This window comes from Syngnathus acus, chromosome 16 (genome assembly GCF_901709675.1).
Source record: "Syngnathus acus chromosome 16, fSynAcu1.2, whole genome shotgun sequence".
NCBI lineage: Eukaryota > Metazoa > Chordata > Actinopteri > Syngnathiformes > Syngnathidae > Syngnathus > Syngnathus acus.
In genome coordinates this window covers 13,237,056-13,248,575 of record NC_051101.1, presented here as the reverse complement: position 1 = coordinate 13,248,575, position 11,520 = coordinate 13,237,056, and the positions used below count along the sequence as shown (strand labels likewise).

Genomic DNA, 11,520 nt, shown 5'->3' with positions numbered 1-11,520 from the left:
GTTTTTGTGGGAAATATGAGCTTCTTGGTCAGCACGGTGGACAAGTGGTTTGCGGGTCGGTCACGGTTCAGAGATTCAGAATTTGAATCCAGCATAAACCATCGCATGTGTGCGTGTCTGTGTGTGTACATCCCCGCCGCTGCTGGATGTATATTTCATGCACAGCAGGTCTGTTTGGACCACATGATGAAGCACCTCGGGCCTCAGGACAAACTTTCGCATTCGCCGCATTTGGCCTTCAGAGGTTGACTTCCTTGCCCTTGCAGCATTCGGCTGTCTCCAGGCCTTTTTGTGTGGCCGAGGGGCAAGTGCATACAACCGCTCAAACACACACACACACACACACACACACACACACACACACACACACACACACACACACACACACACACACACACACACACACACACACACACACACACACACACACACACACACACACACACACACACACACACACACACACACACACACACACGCCACACATTTCCATCTCAGCTACAGCCAAGCAGATTAGCAGCCCAAAGCTCCTTGAAGACGTGCCCTGTTGTTGGTTGCGTGGGGGGAGCCGTTCAATCCCCCCCCAAAGACATGTTGGAGGCTATGAGGATTCCGAGGAGGAATCCTGAATGAAGGAGACCCATTGTCAAGTACTGCTTGTCAACCTCAAGTCCTCACTCAAAAATAATTTAGGCTAAGGCCCCAAAATGTAGAAGTCAAAGGGTTCCAAAGTGGAACCTTGCTGAACTCCAGGTATGGTCAGTTTTTCTCAGAGTTGCCATTGGGTTCTACTTCATTCTTCTCACGCAAATGCTAAAACCATTTTTATGTGGTTGAGGTCCTGTGGATTCCAACTCAGATTTAATGTTTGTCTTTCTAAAATGGGTTGGCTGCAATTACAGCACCAACGGACATCCCTTGAGTTTACGTGTCGCTAACGTGCTAACTCAGCTCAACGCACTTATGTAGCCAAAACACAATACAATAATAATACAATGATGACAAAATCATCTTCATTCCACTCAGCATACGGGAGGCCAGCTGTCAGTTTGCAGATCTAGAAAAGCAAGATGTCAGTGTGGAGACAGTTTGACCAGAAAGGCGACAGCGCGTGTTGCAACTGACCTGGAACATGTGGGCCCCGCTTGGGCTAAATTGTGGCTGAATTATTGATACAGTTGGCGTTGGTGCGCTTTGCGAACGGGGGCATGAAAGGGAGCCAACATGGGAATGGTCTGCTAATTTTATATGGGAGCCTCGGGGCACATTCCTCCCCGTCAACACCAAACATATTGACTGTGTGTGTGTGTGTGTGAGAGAGAGATTGTATAGAATATGCTGTGTGTGTACTTGGAGAGAAATGCACAGCTTGGACGTATTGTGAGGCTAAGTGCAGCGAAGACGATGTGCTTTTTTCCCTTCTCGTTAGCACACTTGCGGCTAATCTTACTTCGCCGGTGTGATGACAAGAAATTGTATTTACACTCCTCGAAGAGTGGACTCACAAAGTGTTTGATGCAGAAATACAGACATCGGACAGCCATGTTATATGAAGTAAAACAATTCTCAATGAAAATATGCATTTGTTATGTTTTTATATATATTGTATTCATTTTTTTGGATAAATTTAGCAGCGTTAATAGGTTGTTTACTTCAGGTGAAGTTAAAATAATATTTTCTCAGGGAGTCATTTGTTTTACTTTTTTATAATGTTTGTATTTTTTAAGATGTAAAAGAAGATAGAAAACGGGCAGGATGACTTGTGAGCTTCGGGATCAAGCTGTTCTGGAGGGGAGGGGCGGGGGCTGCAGGGTGCTTATGGCAAAAGGTGGGCGTGTCTTCCAAGGTTGTTGACCATGGCTGAGCTGACGGGCTAATTTCTCCACACGTCTTCAAAAGCCTTTGTGTCCGCCACCCTTTCATGGGCGCCTCTCTCTCGGAATCGTGATGACCGTGCCTCGGGGCGACAGAAACACCTGGACTAGCGGAGCCCACCTTGGCCGACTTCAACCGTGACCCCCTTGCTTGAGGGAACCCTCGGGCGAGATTTAAACGAGCTCCCCCAGGTCTGCAACAGCAACCCCCCGCCCCCACCTTCTCAGAGAGGTGAATTGACCCTCTCTGATGGCTAATTGCGATGACCATATCAATGGATGCCCCGTTTGGGCATGAAAGGAGCAAACGTGGTGTGACAACGCTGCCAAAAATTTCATTTTGGCTCATTCGGCCACATCGTCCTTTCCTCCATAATCAGGCTTTTTTTTCTTTTTTTTTTATACACAAGTCACTTGTGTTCCTATCTGCTTTTGTCCGCGTTAAATACGATCACTTGCAATTTTTACAATCCTTTTTCGCCCCCCCCCCCCTTCCTCCTCCCATGGCGAGAGGAGCATACAATATACAGACTATTGATCCACGCCCATCACCGCGGAAAAAAAGTCGGGTCGGGGAGCGAGGGTGGGGGGGGATTGTGGGTCGGGGTGGACGCGGCGATCGATAAGCCTACTCTATCAGCCGTTTCCATGGCAACCCCACCGGGGAAAGACAGAGGGTTGCCATGTATCCTGCACCTGTCCGCTCGGAGCACCTATTGCGCTAATGAACGTGTCAGGCAAAAAAGTCCACTTCCACAATGACACAAATTACACAACGTTAATAGGCGAGTCATTGAAAAGATGGCGCCGGAGCCCAAACGGGGAATGCCGGGCCATTGGTTGGCCGTTGCAGAGATGACGGTGTGAAATCAGCAGTTGCTTCCTGACTCTTTTGTGCTTGACCCCAATTTTGAGGTCGAGTAAGCGTGATCAATGCGGCGGCAATTAGCCCGCTGTGCGCGTGTCCGCGAGTGTGTGTACGTGTCTCAAGAAGTGGAACAGCCAGGTCCAAAGACACCGACCAGGTCAAGGTTGAACAGACAAACAAATCAGCGAGCTCAAAAGTGCTGCGCCCGGTCCGACACGCATCGTATTGATCACTGGGCGGAGTCACGATGCATAGCAACGGAACCCAATCAGCTGTGGGTGTTCTGAAGAGAACAGAACCCCGGCCAGAACCCCGGCCTTTGACTCCTGGTCCACCTCGTTGGTCAGGGGGGAGGAAGAAGAGCAGGAGATGCAATAGTAAGAGATTAGATAGATGACCCCTGGGCTCCTGGCTTGCCTCCCCCACCGACACCCCCTCTTCTCTCCCCCCCTCCCTCCCTCCCTCCCCCCCTTATGCCGATCAATGACAGTTTCATGTGGCTTCTCTAGGCCTGCAGTGACGTGTGTCCTATTGATTTATCGACTTGACTCCAGGCAAGCCGACCCAGAAGCTTCTTCTCTCGGTGAGCAACCGAGTTCCAGCCAGGCACAAGCGTACAAACAACCCCCCCAAATACCCCCACCCCACCCCTCTCCATTTTCCCCTCATGCCAAGTCATCCGACTGTACAACTGGTTCCCCTCCCTCTGCTCTCTGGTTTCAGTTTGGTCCCGCCTCCTTGCTCTGGTCATGTAAAGAGGACAATGAGGGACACGCGCATTTACTGTCGCCTCCGATTTCCAGAGGCGGCTGTTCCACTTTTACGGTTAAAAGCTTCTTTTCTGTCGTGCGTGTCAATGTCACGCCTCTGTGCCCCCCCCCCCTCCCTCAAACGTTCTTATTTTTTGTAGGGGTCCAGCCCATCCTTTTTACTCTATGCCCCACCCCCTCGGGGTCTCTGGTGTCCAGTGAAAGGCCAGCGGACTCCGAGAGGGCAGCTGGACACTCCCTTGGTGGGTCTACCACTACGATGGCAGCTGGTCCTAAAAAGGAGAAGTTTAGTGGTGGCTTGGAGGAGGGGGGTCAGCGGGGGTCACGAGAGGCTCAGAGATCAGTGACCTGGCCACAGTTTCCAGCTGGGAGTTGGGAGGAGGTCACTTGGCAAATCCAGCTTCAGCCACGTGCTGGATGACCATCTGGGGGCCCTCCTAAAGAGAGCCAGCCAGCCAGCGTCATCTTCTTAGTGGGCCCATCTCAAGGTGGGGCCACTGCAGCTGTCTGCCATCAAAATGACCCCCATGTTGAATTTTCTCCTCAAATGTCAAGAGACTATCGAAGATTTCTTCCGAATGACATTATCTTTGACATGATGACATTAACGTGAAGATAAGCTGTGGAACTTCATTTGGTTGCCTGTAATGAAATGAACGATTGTCCGTTGAAGCCATTCCAGATGCTGTTTTTGCTCTTGTGCTGACAGCAAAGTAGATTTTTCAAAAAGGTGGTTGAGATTTGGGGAAATAGACACAGTAGCAGAGATTGGGATCTGGGAGCAGTCAGATGTTCCAAGCAAGGCCCTTAAAGGTTGTTTGTAAATGTCCAGATGGAGCAGCAGGCCCTCTTTGAGCTCTTAGCTGCTGTCCACTCTGATGGGCTCTGATCGAAGAAGAGATTAGCACTGGTTTGTTGCCACTGCTTTGCTCCTCCTCCTCTTCGTCTTCCTCTGTCCTTCCCCCGTCCTTTCATCATCACCCTCTTCTCCACCTGCCTTCTGTTTTAAAGTGATGGCACTGACCCATCCTCCTCTAGTTGAGGGTGCTGATTTTAAGAGTATTTTTAAGTATTTATATATTTTATTATTAATATATTTTTATTATTTTATTATTGTAATTATTATTTATTTTATTATTTTTGTTATATATATTTCTCAAGTATTTTTAAGAGTAGGGGTGTCTTCAAAATCATGTTTCGATATTCCTAATATGTCCTAAGGTCCATTTTGTATCTCTAGCCCTCGCCTCTACTTTCTGGAAGGCCCCGGAATTTCTGTCACGATACGTCCTAATCATAACAGAGCTTTGCAAATGATTTTGCGGACCTCCAAGTCATGGCTCACCGACTCCCGAGTTTCAGAAACACAAGCGGAACCATCCGACCCGGATGATCTGCTGCGGGGGGGGGGGGGGTCAGAGTTATTGCACCAAAGTACTCGAATGTGCTGAGAATTCCAGAAATGAGAAAGCGGCTAGTCAGCGATTCGATTCGGTCCTCATGAAAGAAAAAGCTGGCGTGAAATTTGATTAATTGCAGGACCGCTACCTCCTGATCCAAAATCAGCTGGACCGCTGTCGGGAAAGATACATCAGCCTGTTCTTGTCCGGGAACAGCGGACCTCTGCTTTATTTATATCAGGAGTGAGCGGTCAGGACCTTTTCGCTCGCTTTTTTTTTCGTCCAATCAGATTTCACCTTTGACGTCATGTGTTGCCAGATCCATCTAATCCGCGCAAGGCCTCCAGAATCAGTAGTACCGACTCATCAACTATAATTTCCGATCCATCCTCACAAGGCCAAAAGCATTTTTTTCCCCATCATCCTCAGAGCAAAACTATTCTCACGCTAGCAATGCTAGTCATGCTAGCGCATTAAGAGCTAGCGCCGACAGCATCAGGTGGAGGGAGAGAGGATGAATGCGCATACGTGTGGAAAACTGCATCGTCTTCATTTGGGAGTAACAAGGCTTGCTGAGGTGGGGGGAGGGTGTGGAGGATTGAAGGAGGGGCGGCGCCGGCCAGCTCGCTCACTCGGGCCGAGGCGTATCGATTGATTTCCCAATAGCCTCTGGTCCGCGAGCGGCGAACCCTGGCCCCGGTTGCTAGGTGACCGCACCGTCCGAGATGGAGAGCGGGGTGATGGAGGGTGACAGCGGCGCTCGGGGTCAGGAGGGGGCACTGGTCATTCTCCATCCGGACCCCTTTGGGATTCCGCCCGCCTGCCGACATGCAGAGCAGAGCGGAGCGCCGCCATCTTTTTACCTGCTCTCCCGCCATTACGGCCAAATAAAAGTGTGAAGCTTTTATGGACAGAGTGTGCTGAGTGCTCCTTGAAAGAAACTGCAAATGTTTACGGTGGTTATCCAGAGCCAGTTTATATGAACTATTGATCGGCGCTGGCCAGAGGTAACAAAAGTAAAAATACTTCATTTCTCCACGTACTTAAGTATTTTTTTTTCACATGACATCATTTTAATCCCTCCGTTTGAAAACGGTACTTTCAAAAATATTTTCTTTTATTTTCCTCGGTGGTGGATGACACAGCAGTTACGGTTTTGATTGATTAAAAGTTCCTAGCTAATTTAATTTAGCATGTTTTCAGCTAGCTATTAAAATTGGTTTTGTATAAAAGAGTCCAAAAAATACGAATTCAAAGTCACATTTGTTTTCTTTTTACTGACTAAAAAGAGTTAGTCATTTTTACTGTCGCCGCTATTGTTAGCCGCTAACATACAAAATGCAAACTTTTTATTTTCTCCCCTCCAGAGTACTGTCAAGACCCCAGAACAAAAGAATAATTCTGTAAACATGAAGTGTCCATAATCTATAGGCCGTATTCCACAGTGATACATGATAGCGCCAGCCAGCCAGCACGACGCTCGCTCTTCTACATATCGATCGATCGCTCGGCCGCCGCTGAAAAATGATCCAGAAGAAGAGGAGGGTGGGGGGGGGGGGGGGGGGGGGGGGGTGTAAAGAGGGAGATGAATGTAAAAAGATCTACACATCCCACTGTACACTGCCAGCCAACTTACCAGAAGGCACAGCGAGGGAGGTGGAGGGGGGGGGGGGGATTGCGAAGGGTCACCGGCAGCTCCAGTTGGGCCACCTCACTGCTCCATCCGCCTTCATCCCGTGCCATGCTTCTCATGTGAGGGAGCTTCATATCCCGAGGAGAGGGAGAACTTTTCAGTCTATTAATAAAATGTTGAGGGGTGAAGGAGGATGATAGCTTTGGTAGCGCCACTGATGTTTCTGTCTTTTTTTTGCCCCTAAGCGAGGCCGCCGCCGTTGCCGCTCTTAAATATTCTCCTCCCCTGCGACTCGGAAGCATGGCCGGGGCCTCGGGGTCTGAACGGGAAAGACCTTGCGCATCAACCAGGAACTGAGATTCCGGAGATGAATGAAGCGGAAGAGGACCTGAGTGTGTCTTGACAAGAATCCCAAAACAAATATTGTTAGTCTTCTGAGGATAGCTCCAAATTCTCAAGCCTTCCGCAAATGCAAAATGATTCTCATCTGGTGAAATTCTCAAGCTGGACCAACTGTAGGACCTCCTTAAAAGGAGCAATCATCCCGAGAAAATGTTATTTCATTTCAGGTGCAAGTTGTCATTCCCGACCTTCCACAACCAGCGGGAAGTCCAATTTCACTTCCGTATCTGTCACAGCAACAAACATTGTATTAAATTCCCCAAAACGATTCAAAGTAAGAATCAGGAGGTTCTCCTTTCCATCTAGAAAAACATGCCAAAGATTCTAACCCAGAACCTTCAAACTGCGTGGCGGATGTGCTAACCACTCCACACTATGCTGCTTCATTATTTCAAAACATGTTTTGAAATAACTTGCAGGTTCTACATGCTAAACCCAGATTTGAAGGCAGAATCTCACAACATATTTCTAAATATCTAATCCTGTCAACTTTTCTTGTTTTTACAACGGATTTCCCCCGTGGGGACGGACGGCTCTACGTATTTGTGTGTGTGTGTGTGTGTGTGTGTGTTGCAGCACGAGCGGGGGTGCGCGGATGGAGATGGTATCAATCCAGGCCATTGAATCTATTGATTAGTTACCTTTCTTATTAACATGCTGATTAAAGAGAGGGAGTGAGCGATGGAGAGGGAGGGGAAGGAAAGGAAGCAAGGAAGGAGTTGTGCACCAGGCTGCACACACACACTTTGCCTCGGACGCACACGGAGAGCGGATTTTAGATGCAGAGCTGCAAAACGGGAAGAATCGCATGCATGCGGCCATGACCAAGACGAGGATGCGTGAAAAGGTGGGAGAGGGTGAAAAAGAGGAGGAAGGGTGGGAAGGCCTTAGGAGGCCAAACACTTTGAGGAATGACTTTTTAGATGACCCAAAGGAGCGCTTGAAATATTCGCCATTGCTCCACGGGCGGGTGGGGGGTGTTCACTACTTTTTTGGCTGCTGACGCAGGTGAAATATGTCCAATACGTTCTGATCCAGTTAGCATGCGGCAAACCCTCGACATGTTTACGTTTTCAAATTGAATGTCAATTTAATGTTGTAAAGATATGTTCGTTGAATTAACATTGACTTCAATGTTTACTTAATGGTGGATGACACAGGTGAAATATATCCAATATGCTACAGGTTAACCAGTTAGCATGTGTGTTGTCAGCATGCTACATTGTCTGTACTCATATTGCCCTTGCCATGTTCAATGAAATCAGATTTTTTTTCCCTTAATGTTATGTTTTTGAAATATATTTGTTTAACACTGATCTATTTGTTTACTTGGTGGCAGGGCACACACTTGAAATATGCCCAATATGCTACTAGCATGTAACCAATTAGCTTGTGTGGTAGCATGCTGTTGGGTCTGCTCACAACTGACCCTTCCTTACATGTTTATTTTCCTGAAGACTAATCTGTTTTTAATCTAATATTGGAGAAATATGTTCATTTAGGATTGATTTATGTGTTTACTTGTTGGGTAAAATACGTCCAATCTGTTACTTCCAGGTAATCAGTTGTGAGCATGCTGCAGTTTCTGTACACAAATTGATTTGTTTTTAATGTAATATTTCATATGTTCATTTTAATTGTCTTCTTGCACTGCAGTGGGGATGAAAAGAGTGAAAAACTTCCAACATGCTAATTTCAGCTAACCAGATAGCTTGCGTGTTGTTAGCATAATTCTGTATTTGTAGACATGTATAGGCCTTAACCTGTTCATTTCTCTTTTTGTAATAATGTAGGACAAGTAGATACTATATTCATTTTACTTTGACGTGTGTGTTAACTTGTTGGCTGGTGACGCGGGTGAAATATATACAGTATGTTCGTTACAGCTAATCAGTTGTTAGCATGTTCTGTTCATGTTGGTCTTGACCAGCTTTTGTTACGTAATCTAATATTTTGGTTACATTCATTCAACATTTACATTTATGTCTCCCTTCTTTTTAGCATGCTCTAACCCATTATAATTGACTTTTGTGTTTCATTCATTTGGACTAGTTTTGTTTTATTTGCTCTACTATGTGTATTTTTTTTTTAGCCTTTTCACAGTATCATGGCTTCATTGATATTCATTTTGACTGGATTTTTGTTTTGTTTTATTTTACCTAGAAGCAAGATTTTTTATTTTAGTTTATAAAGGTGAGGTAAATCTCACCTTTATAAAATAAAATTGTGCATGTGTGTCAATCTCACTAAATATTGATTATTTTGATGCACTGGGGAGGGGGCGGAATGCAAATCAGAACGTGAACTATTCAAATTGTTGCTGATTAATGTTGCCGTTGTTTAATCTTATTAACTTTTTATTGAATTTCCATATTTAATAAGATGGAAAGACACAAACACACACACAATTTGATGTCATTTGCAAATGTATCTTGCATCTTCTATGAAAATAGTAGTAGGACAAATAGAAGCTGTTTAAAATGCATGGATCAATATGCTGAATATTAATACTTGCGCTCTCAACACACACGCTTACAGTCTAGCCACTTCATTAGGTACACAAATAAGATGAAAAAAAAAAGTGCCTTTTTCCCTTTTTTGACACGATTAGACAGATATTCGTTTATTGTTGTGCTTATTTAAATCTGTACTGCACAATAAAAGAACACTATTGCCTTAATTATAATTTTCTAATATTTGGACCAATTTATTTAGCTACATGTTAGTTGAAACATGAAATTGAAATAATGACAGCCCATAAATCAATATTTTGGATTATACATGAGTTTAAAAAAAATATGCTGTAGTATTACAATGAATTGAAAAAGAAAAAAAAAAGAAACGCGACGAGTAAAAACGAAAATCACCTAAATATTTCTAAATATGAGTTTTTGGTTGTTGTTTTTTGCAGCAGCAGTTGATCGATCGAAGCACGTGAGCGCGTGCGCGAGCTTTACTGAGGGGAAAAAAAACACGGATCTGAATGCATTCAAATAAAGTTGCATTTGTTCTGCGTTTTTTTTTAGACATTGTAGTTGTGTCTGTGTCTGTGCGTGTGTGTGTGTGTGTGTGTGTGTGTGTGTGTGTGTGTGTGTGTGTGTGTGTGTGTGTGTTAAAATGTAAAAACGAGTCGTGATGTATTTGTTTGAAGCTTGTTTTTGGGCCGTCTTTTTGGAGTTTATTGATTTTAAAAATGTAAATCACAGTTAAGTTCCCTTCTCAGCTGATCAATAGAAGTGTGAAGTCACGAGAATTTACTCCCCCAAAAAATATTCGGCGATTCCGTTTGTTCCTTTTCTCACATGAAATCCAGTGCAATTAATTCACATATTGACTGGTGCGTGCGTGTGCGCGCGTGCACGTGCCGTTTTATTGATTGCTCAGTGAAGCAGAAGACATTTAAAAAAAACAAAAATAAGGGCTGGAAGGGAAATGAAGGATATTCTTGAATGTTTGATTTAACGAAAGAAATGCAAATGTCTCTTTTGACGTAATAATATTGAATGTACTTCTGGAATCTGGATTCATAAAATAGTTGAGTGTATTTATTTGTTTCAATTCTATTGTCGTTCATTCTTGCACGATGCATTTTATTTGACAGCAAATTAAATGTGTTTTCTGCTCACTTTTGACATGTCATTTAGTTGTTTCATCGTTTTTTGACGGATCATTTTAAATTCTAAGTCAAATGTAACACTTGAATGCATGGGAATAATAGACGTATTGAAGGTGTTTATATTTATTCACTTTTTTTTAAAGAGATGTGTGTGTTGTTTTATCACAAAGCAAGTCAACTTTAAATTCCACTGCTGTGCTTGTAAAATCTAAAAAGAATGAAATACAATAAAAATACGTTTCATTTGTGCATAAATAAAGTGGAGTGAACGAGAACATGATTGCCGACTGGAAATGTTATTGATGAATTGCACACATTTTATTTTAGTTTTACAAAGTTCTTTTGTTGCATTTAAGGCCACATAAAATTGATATATGTCATTCAATTGGTTATTATGACAATAAAGTCAGTGCTTGTAATAACTTGTGTTTTTCTCTGTGTGTGTGTGTGCGTGTGTGTGTGTGTGTGTGTGTGTGTGCGCGCCTGTGTGTGTGGAAAAACACGTGTTAATGTGAATATTAAGATGAATAGGCATCGGTAAAAAAGCTGCCTTAATTGATAAATGTGAAAATAACATTGATAGGCTAAATATAAAATCAATACACAGCATGGTTAAAAATAGCAAATATTGCAGATTTGAATATAACGTGTAAAAACACCTTTTTAGCAATCTCTGCGGTTAATTGCAGCACTTGCATGTGCATAATAAATGATCATTTATTATGAATGATAAACGATTATTGTTCCGTTGTTTCACTATAAATTTTGAATTGTAATAAAACGGAGGACAAAATGAATCCCCGCAAAAATATTTGTGTTTGTTGTCCGTGTAACGTCACGCAGACATCTTCCTGACCTTTCGGCCAATAGGGGGAACCTGACACTCATCGATCATACAATTTAATTGAAAATTATTTAAATATGACCCATAACTTACATGTTGGAAGTTACTGTGGT

General features: G+C 44.0%; 1 protein-coding gene across 1 annotated transcript in view; it reads right to left on the bottom strand.

The window, feature by feature from the left end:
* The window catches only part of ctss2.1 (cathepsin S, ortholog2, tandem duplicate 1), a 28,401-nt gene that overhangs the window by 4,026 nt on the left and 12,855 nt on the right, over positions 1-11,520 (bottom strand). The gene's annotated exons all lie outside the window — the stretch shown is intronic.